We start from the raw sequence: 10471 nt of genomic DNA on the forward strand, positions 1-10471 counted from the left end.
TATTACATCTCATTTCTAAAGCATGGAATACTGTTTTATTTTCTTGCCTCAAACAAATTAACAAAATTGTCTAACAGAGCTAGAACTGTTCTGCAATACCTTAAGATATGTAAAATTTATATTTTATTAATATTTTTAGCCATTGTCTGGATTGGATGTTTATAGAAAGTGATGACAACTGGATGAATACCTCCAGTGAGATGCTGAAGAAATGTTTCTAAGATACAGCAGGAAAGAAGAAAAAGAGAAATTAGGAAGCAGGATATTGAGTGAAATTAAATATACATAGTCATTGCATGGATGGAAAATAAGCTCTCATCCATGGGAATGATGAATGCTCTAGGTACAAGATTTGATACCCACAAACATGTCCAAAATGATCTTTCTGGACTGCTCTCCAGCATGGCATACTACAACAGAAATTGACCTAGGGTTTCCAGCTACTGAAGAACTAACAACTGTCAAGATTTCAATTCCTGCTATGGACCATCATAGAAGGATGCTGGCATACCTGAGTGTGCAGGGAGATCAATGCAATTTCAGTAGTGTGTGGTAAATTAACCCATCCTGATGATGTTTGGAATCAGGTCTGTGGGGCACATTGTGTGGAGACACAGGCCTCTGGGAACTTAGAATCAGAGCTTCCCCTATTAGGTACCGAGAATAAGTCCCATAATAAAATGTGCTCTGAAATGGACTTTGATTTGACCCTTCTGCTCCAATCTCAGCAGTCAAAGATAACAAAATCAACTGCTTTCCCCCCATCCTTTCCCTCCACTGGTCTGTAGTAACCACTATTCTACTCTCTACTTCTATGAAATCAACTATTTTAGCTTCTACATATGAGTGAGAACATGTGGTATCTCTTTCTCTCTGTCTGGCTTATTTCACTTAACATAATTTTCTCCAAGCTCATCCCTGTAGCTATAAATGGCAGAATTTCATTCTTCTTATGGCTGAGTAGTATTCCATTGTGTGTTCATACCACATTTTATTTATCCAATCATCCATTGAAGGACATTTAGGTAGGACCCATCTCTTGGCTATTGTTAAGAGTCCTGATAAACACGAAAGTGCAGGTGTCTATTCGACTTGTTGATTTTCATTCCCTTGGGTGCATACCCAATGGTGGGATTGCTGGATAGTATGATCATTCTAACTGTAGATGCTGTAGATGTTTGAGAAGTCTTCATATTGTTTTCCACCATAGCTGTATTAATTACATTCCCACTAACAGTGTAAAAGGGTTTCCCTTTCTCCACAACCTCTCCAGAATTATTTTTCTGTCTTTTTGATAATATCCATTCTAACCGGCGTGAGATAATATCTCATTGTCGTTTTGATTTGTATTTTGCTGGTGATTCTTGATGTTTAGAATTTTTTTTTCATTGTTGTTGAAAAGTATTGTCTTACTTCTGGCATTTTATCAATTTTTATTTGGATGTTTTAAATATTGTTTGTTTCTTTCACTTTTATACTTTATCTTTGGTGTTTCTTGGTTTTTGGAGGTGGCAAGATACAGTTTCTTTTTCTTTCTCATTTACATTTTTGTTCTGCCAGGAGGTTTTGTTCTTTCTTGCATATTCATGGAAGTGATTATTTTTTGGATACCAGATGCAGTACTCCCATGAGGATCTCTTGTAGGGCTCGTCGTGTGACGGTGAACTCTCATAGTTTTTGTTTGTCTCGGAAATAGACTATTTCTCCTTCATTTCTGAGGGAGTGCCTTGCTGGGTATATTATTTTTTGGCTGACAGGTTTTTGTTTGTTTGTTTTAAGTTTGAATATTGTCACATTCTCTTCTGGCCTGTAGAGTTTCTGTTGAGAAGTCTGCTGTTAAACTGATAGGGACTCCATTATAGGTGACTTTTCTCTTGCTGTCTTTAGGATTGTCTTTGTCTTTGAGTTTTGCCAGTTTGACTACTGTGCCCCATAGAGGATCTTTCTGGATTGATCTGTTTGGAGATCTTTAGCCTCCTAGATCTGAGGGTCCATATCTTTCCCTACGCCTGGGAAGTTTTCTGCAATTATTTCATTGAATATGCCCTCAGTGCCTTTTCCTTTCTCCTCCCCTTCAGGAACACCCATGATTCACATGTTTGTACACTTAAGGTTGCCTGCCTCACTTAGATTTTCTTCATTTTAAAAAAATTATTATTAATTTTTTTTGTCCACCTGAGTTTTTTCAAGGACACTGTCTTCATGATCAGAAATTCCTTCTTCTGCTTTTTCCAGCCTGCTGCTTAAGCTCTTGGTTGTATTTTTCATTTTGTTGAATGGCTCCTTCAGGTCCATGAGTTCTGCCACATTCTTTTTTAAAGTATTAATCTCTATGTAAATTTCCTCCTTCATATCCTGAATAGTTTTTTTCAGTGCATTGTTTCATCTTACTGTGTCTTCTTTTATCTCATTGTGTTTCCTTAGAATCGTTACTGGGTATTCCTTTTCAGTCATTTCAAGGATTTCATGCTCTATGGGATCTGATACTTGAGAGTTATTGTATTCCTTTGGGTAACTCAGATTTTCTTTTTTTTTTTTTTTTGTATTTTTCATCTTTCTATGTGATGTCTAGTCATCTGGTAGAGCAGTTGCTTCTTCTATTACTCTAGAGTGGACTTTGAGAAGAAAGATTCCTGTAGATGTGTTTTATAGTTAGCGGTGAGTAGGGTATTTTAGTATTTGTTCCAGGGAGATGCAATAGCGTAGTATCCTTGTGGGTGCTTCAGCCATGTTCAATGTTGGAGTTCTATGTGAGTGTTTCCGTGACCTAGCCACTGTGGCATTTAATGATTTCTTACTGAGGTTATTGACACTGTGTTGGGTCATCATGGGTTTTCATGTGATCTTGAGTTCTTGGGAGAAGTGCCCAGGTGACCTGTCACTCTTTGGTTGGGGTGGGTGACCCTGAGAGGGCTTGCTGGCATACTGGCTAGCATCCTGTGACCCTGATAGGTGCACTGGGAATTTTCTTCCTTACTCTGGCTATCCTGGGTTTCTTCACTCTCCAGGGGTTCCATGTGTGTCTCTACCCAGATAGAGACAGTCATGTGGGCTTGCCATGTAGCTCTCACCCACAAGTGCACTACTATAGTGGGTGGTGGACAGCTTAAATCCCCCTGTGGGTTGGACCACTGGGTAGAGGGTCTGTGCTGTCTTGCTTCCTTCCCTGGACTCTACTGGTATTCCACTAGAATGCAGTTGACTCATCAGTGGTCTGCCTGCACCATGACAGTGGCTGCTATGGCTGTTGCTGTGGTGACAGACCGCCCTTACAATGGCAGTGACACCAGTGGTGGCTTTGGTGAACTGCCCACATGATAGTGGAGGGTTCAGTGACGGCATGCTGCTCACACAGTGCTGGTGGCTGCCTGGCAGTGCCAGTGATTTCAGTGACTATAGCAGTGGCAGCTGCAGTGGCTTCCTGCCCACTCAGCTTTGATGTCTGCAGCAGCTGTGCACACAGCTATGGTGTCTGCAGTAGCAGTGGGGCAGTAGTGCCAGCAGTTGCAACTGCATCTCTCTTATCTGCAGTGTCCTCAGTGGCAGTAGGGTTACTTCTGGTGGTGACAGTGGCACAACTGCCTCCATTGTGTCTGCAGTGTCTGCAGCAGCAACAGGGTTACCTCGTAGTAGTGGCAATGACACAGCTGATTGCAGCCCCCACCCTCTCATCTGCCATGTCCTTGATGGCAGTGTGGTTACTTCACAGCAGTGGCAGCAGCCTCCCTCATGTCTGTGGTGCATCAAAGGGCCACCTGCAGGACTGCTGCTCTGCGGGGAGCTGCTCTGCTATGTGCAACAGTTCTGGAACCAAACAATACTTTAGTGACTGCAGTGGTTGTAGTGGTGGGTCTGTTTCAATCTTCTTCTGTGGGAGGAGCATGCTCTTGGCACCTCTAGTCTGCCATCTTCCTGGAAGTCCCTAATATACCATATTAATAGAAAAAAAGACATAGTGCTCAGTAATGATAGCTGCTACTTTTATTTTTATTGGTTTCTCCATCCACTGCCTAACCATAAATTTAAATATAGTAGTTGTTTTACCTTTTATGACATGTGGTTTAAACAACCCTTGTCCTCCAGACCTCAGGGCAATTGCTACAATATACGTTTTTTTTTTTTGTTTTTTTTTTTTTCGTGACCGGCACTCAGCCAGTGAGTGCACCGGTCATTCCTATATAGGATCCGAACCCGTGGCGGGAGCGTCGCCGCGCTCCCAGCGCAGCACTCTACCGAGTGCGCCACGGGCTCGGCCTGCTACAATATACGTTTTTAAGACAGCAAAATGTATTTGGCTATGCAAATCTGCACTGTCTTGGAAATATTATGTATGTGTGAAGAAAATTTGAAGAAGTCTGCTTGTGTAGGGGAGGCTCCTTCCATTGAATGGTAGGTGTAATTCCTAAACTTCCAAAAAATTTTGATGGGGAGGCATAAAAATCTGTTTAGGTTTCTACACTGGGAAAGTTGACACTAGGATTTTAGCCTCCATTTAGCTTCCAACTTTAGATATTATTCTGCCTGAAAGTACATCAAGTTTCAAGGTTCATTCCTATGGATGGGATATGTCCAGATGTGTTTATAGCACAGCTGAGAGATTGATTCAGTATCTCAACCTCCTTCATGACCTCAGACAGTGAGGAAATTTCCTCAGGGATATGCAACTTGAGAGAAACCCCATGTTGTTATTCACTGAGGGTTTAGAGTCCTTTATGTCCCAGTTCATGATACCCAAGGGCTTATTAGAGTTCTGCTTTATCACATAACAATCCAGACCAGAAATGTAAGCTGCTAATAGATTAATTTAAAGTGCAGGGAAAAGAATTAATCAGGTAAAGATATGTTGTTCATAGATGAATACTCTTAAATATTTGTTTCTAAGAAAAAAATCTTTAAAAAACAGAGATAATTAATTCCTGGGAGGGCAGGCAAAGCCATAGATAGAAATATAACATTCTCAGTAACCTCTCAAAACTCCATGATTCCAGAACAAGCAGTTTTCTTATATTAAGAGCAGAAAAAGAGAGGATATTAAGTAACAGAAATATTTGTATCTCTTGTTCTGAAACCACAGATCTAGGTGTAGGAGAAGATCAGAAGATTCTCTTTGGTACCAAAGGAATTTGGATTTCAAATTCAACAAAGTATTTCATTTTACTTTGACGTTAGTTTCAAGGTCATTAAAGCTTTGGAAATGCTTGCTGAATCTATTTGGAGAAATTTGCATCATCTTGACTTTCTCTGCTTCCTGTAATATTGTTCAGCCAGTGGGGACTTTGGAAGCATACATTAAATAACATGCTATTTGAGCAGCTATCTACAAGTATAAGGCTTACTTCTTATTTCTGAGTATATTGGGTATTCTTCTCAGCTACAAACAACCACGGTAATTTATCTACAATTGCTGATTTCTTTATATTTCCATTTCTCCCAAAGGGGCTTATTTTAAAATCATTGAAAAATTACTTTTAACAGAATAAGCATAAAAATTCTTTGAACTATTTAAGCCAAGTCCACAGTTATGATGTGTGGGGGAGGGGAGGGGTGGAGAGGACCCGGCAAAGGGGCATGAAAATCAAGTACAATATATTTTGAGAAGTAAAATTAAATTAAATTAAATTAAAGAAAAGAAGAAAGAAAAATTACTTTTTGATAATTTGTGGGGGATCACCTTTAGATGTACTGGCTTTTAAAAAAAATTTATTATTTATCATTAATATATGCATTTTTACAAATTGTGAGTTTTATTTATGCCCTTTACCTGACCTATTACTCCCCCCAACCCCTCTCTCCTTCCCCCTGATTTTTGATATCCTTAGGTTTGTTTTCTCCTTCTCTAAGTACAACATATTTTTGGTTTTTTTTCTTTCTAGAAGGAGGGGGGTAAGAAAGGAAGGAAGGAAGGAAAGGATTTCCGGGTTTTTGAATGTGGAGAGATTTCAGTCACTGGATGGGCCACTGTGGGTTTCCTCCAGGGTAGGGTATGTGATATGGTGGTTTGGATAGTTAGACGGTTATGGACAGTCACTCATTTCCTTGAAACAATGCTCTAACTTTGATAGTTTCCAGGGATGAAAGAAGGGGAATATCTCACCTTGTACTGATAGGAAGAGATATGAGAGGCAACTGAGAATAAAGAAATGCGAATTGGAGGTAGAGCTGAGATAGGGTGTGTGAGCTTCACTGTGGTCAAGACAGGTCAGCATGGGGAAGAGGACAGCATTTGGATTCTGTTTTTCAAAGGAAAAGCTCTAAAACTGAGATCCAAAAGGTAAATGTATTAAAAAATATAATCTGCAAGGAAAGAGTGTACCCTCTGCTCTGTTGGGAATCTGTGTTAAACTCCAGGCTCAGAAGCACTTCAGATTCGGACTCGATTCGACCTTGCTCAGATATCGTTCTATCCAAGTGAGACCTTGTTTCTGCTACGATGGATGTGGTCCCAGCGATGTGACTCAATTTCTGTATCCCTGCATTCAGACCTAGACCTTTTTCTTAGTGAGCCAAGACAGGTATTGCTAAAGATAAAAGATTAAAGTTAATTCTCTTTCTCACTTTAAAGTGAGTTTTTCCTTGTATACACTTATGTTAAGGCATCTTATGGAAGGCAAGATGAGTTGGTGGAAAAAAAATCACTGTGTTGGGCATTAGGAGCTCTGAATTCTCACTGTCCTCTGCTACTAATCAATTAGCTGTGTTTCCTTGGAGTTTATCTCTTTGGTTCTCAGTTTCCTGATCTTCAAAGTGTGCTTAAGTTGATAAAATGCAACGTGCCTGAGGATTTCTAAAGTACAAAAAGTCTAGAATCTTGTCCAATGGACCGCTGAACTCACTAACATCTGACTCTACATTTCATAGCTAAGCAAAAAGACTGCCATGGATTTCCCATGGTCACAAATAGTGATTTTAGGTACTAACCCACATGTACAAACTCTGGAACTTCTGATTCCCAGAAGTAGACTGGACTATACCATAGAGGCATTGAATAAGTGCTAAAGAGTTAGAGATAGACATCTTGAATTTGAATACAGGCTCCTCTATGTTTTTTATTATTATGACTGGGCAAGTCATTTACCTTTTCCTAACAACAATTTTCTTTTCTTCAAAATATGTATAACAGTGTACCAACCTCATAACATTGTTGTGAGGATTAAGTGAAATAATACACGTATAGGAAATTTTAGTACAGTACTGAACACACTCAATAAAAATTAACTACTAGAGGAAGTACACAGTGCAAAAGTAAATCTCTGTGTGCTATTAAGAATGTGGAAAAGCATAGCAATAGTAAAAGTTTGCACTTTAAAATGTTTGGGGATGTGGAATTTAAACAAGTAACAAAGGTTTCTCTGGGAAGAAGTTTGACTGTTTAGGTCCTTGCTTCTCAATTGCAGTCCGAGGGCCTTTTTATGGAAGATCAGGATCTTCCTGCTGGATTGACACTTTTCTCCATTTCTCATTTCTGCAAATATGGGTATTAGAGGATTTGAGTGATAATAAGCACACTATTGGTCTTTGGACAAGGGCAGGAAAAAACTGATCCTGTGTTTGATTCTAAGACTTAGTAGTAGGTATCAAAGACATCAATTTTGACATAGAATTGAGTTGTTTTGTTTGTATGCTTGTATCTGTGTGGTGTGGAGAAAAAGGAAACAGATAAAAACTGTAAAAGAGAAATGTTCTTTTAACATATCAAGATTAGTTCAAGATATGCAGGAAACTGAACTATTAGAGAAGTAATGAAGATGAATGAGTTAAGTTTGGAGTTTTCTGTCCAGTTTTGATCATGAAACCTAACCTTTGGCCCAGACCTTCAGGAAGTTGAAAAACATGTTAGCCACTTGCTGACTCTCCCAGAGGCCATCTCCTTAGAGAAGAGCTGGTAATTGGAAGTGCACTCGCCTTTATTCTCAAGGGTTCTTGCCTCTGGAAGGATCCTCTGACGCATTGATCTATCCACAAAGGAGGCCATGATCCTGTGGCTTGGAGCTGTAAAACCAGCTTCTCAATGAAGCATTTGTGGTATCATCTGAAGTAGATTTCTTTTCCATGTACCTCATTTTATATCACACCCACATGTAGCAGGAACAATTCATCTTACCCTTCATTGCTTTTGTGATTAAGAACACATAAAGATAAAAGAAAACAGAAAGGAATCTGAGGTCTAGGAAAAAGTGACAATTAAAAGTGGCAAAACTTGGTTTTAAATACTAATTTAAAGTTTGAGCAATAAGTGCATTATTCATCAAACAAATAAAAATAGACTTTGTATTAAACAGGTTCTGGTTGATTGTTCAGATTTGATATGTTGACCATCATTATTAATGGTATAAGTTACAATGATGGATCAATAATCTTTAGTTTGTATCCAGTCAGGGCCTCTCACTCTGTGTCCATTTGGTGCATTGGTAGCAACAATTTCATGAGCACACTACAGCAGTTACTTTAATGATATCCACATAGTATTTCCTGGGTTCCCAAGATGTACCAATGTACAATTCCTTATGTTTATTTCCCCACCTACTCCACTCAATTTAAAAACTCATGTTTTCAATTGTAGGCCTCCAAGAAAAAAATATAGAAATTATATTTATTTTCTGATCATAAAATAGTAATACCAACTGTAGAAATTTGGAAAATACTAAAAAATACAAAGAAATAAGAGATGACCCATATTCTAATATCCAGAAGTGAATTTCCTAAATATATTGACATATTTCCTTATCAACTTTTTCCCAAACAAATGTTTTAACATAGGTGAAACAAAACCTGTATAAAATCATATAAGTAAAATTTTTAATTTGAATTTTATTCTTAAAATATGTGTATAAAACCAATTATATTCAAATGCTAATTCCATAACTATTATTCATTAACTTTTACGTATAGTATATTTACATAATTATACTTAGGGTATACAGACTATACTGTGATTTTTTAATCATGTTATTACATATGTATATATTTTTAAGTCTTATTAGGCTGCAAAATTACTATTTCTCATGACTAAAATATTCCATCATATTGATGTTCAAGTTTTACAATAATTACCCTGACCCTAGCAAATGGAATTCCTTTTGTCTGGGTGTCCTATGTATTATAAGAATATTTTTGAGGTCAGAATAATAAATGACCAAGAGATTCAACTAAGAGAATGAGGAACCTGTTCCTAGAGAGTTTTTGGGAAGAGCAGGAATCATCTGTGAGGTGGCAGAATACCGAAAAGGAAAAGGGAGAGTTTTGCACTATTTGATTCCTTTATGGTTCTTATTTCCTTTCTTCTTTTTTAAAGGTAAAATATTCCTTCCAGTTTTTATCACCCACACCACATAGATGGAATATAAAAGGAACATGACTGAATTCATTTTATTAGGTCTTACACAGAACCCCAAAATGCAGAAAGCCATTTTTGTGGTGTTTTCGGTTCTGTACATGGTAACGCTCTCAGGCAACCTGCTCATTGTGGTCACCATTATCACCAGCCAGGCTCTGAGCTCCCACATGTACTTCTTCCTGACCCATCTGTCCTTGATAGACACTATTTATTCTTCTTCTTCAGCTCCTAAGCTGATTGTGGACTCCCTTCGTGAGAAGAAAATCATCTCCTTCAGTGGGTGTATGGCTCAAGTCTATGCAGAACACATTTTTGGTGCTACTGAGATCATCCTGCTGACAGTGATGGCCTATGACCGCTATGTGGCCATCTGCAAACCTCTTCACTATACGACCATCATGAGCCACAGGCTGTGCATTCTCCTGGTGGGAGTGGCCTGGACTGGAGGATTTCTCCATGCAACCATTCAGATCCTCTTTACAGTCTGGCTGCCCTTCTGTGGCCCCAATGTCATAGACCACTTCATGTGTGACTTGTACCCTTTGTTGAAACTTGTGTGCGCAGACACTCATACCCTTGGTCTCTTTGTTGCTGCCAACAGTGGACTCATCTGCCTGTTAAACTTCCTCCTCTTGATGTTATCCTATGTGATCATCTTGTGTTCCCTCAAGAACTATAGCTCAGAAGGGAGGTGCAAAGCCCTCTTTACCTGTGCCTCTTATATCACAGTGGTCATCTTATCCTTTGTGCCCTGTTTGTGTACCTGTGCCCAGTGACTACTCTGCCCATTGATAAAGCTGTTGCTGTCTTTTATACTATCGTGACCCCTATGTTAAATCCTTTAATCTACACCCTCAGAAATGCTGAGGTTAAAAATACAATAAGGAAGCTGTGGAGAAAAAAAGTGACTTCGGATAATGACTAAGTAGGATCACTGAGCATTACACATACAGGTAATAGATATAATCTAGTCCAAGCTCTTAATCTGTAGATGAAGACAATGGGTTGCATAATATTTGCAGATGTACACTTAATGCATAAAGCTAAAGCTTGAAGTGATATCTAGACTTAACTGTCTCCCATCTCTTTTCTTTTGTTATCACAAATTATTGCTTCATCTGAAATATCTCTAGAAGC

The 10471-nt window shown here is 38.7% G+C and overlaps 1 pseudogene; it reads left to right on the plus strand.

Moving 5' to 3' along the window:
* Window positions 1-9333: 9333 nt before the first annotated feature.
* Window positions 9334-10259, plus strand: LOC134375492 (olfactory receptor 4C12-like; annotated as a pseudogene).
* Window positions 10260-10471: the final 212 nt, after the last annotated feature.

The sequence above is a fragment of the Cynocephalus volans genome, chromosome 4 (genome assembly GCF_027409185.1).
Source record: "Cynocephalus volans isolate mCynVol1 chromosome 4, mCynVol1.pri, whole genome shotgun sequence".
Lineage (NCBI taxonomy): Eukaryota > Metazoa > Chordata > Mammalia > Dermoptera > Cynocephalidae > Cynocephalus > Cynocephalus volans.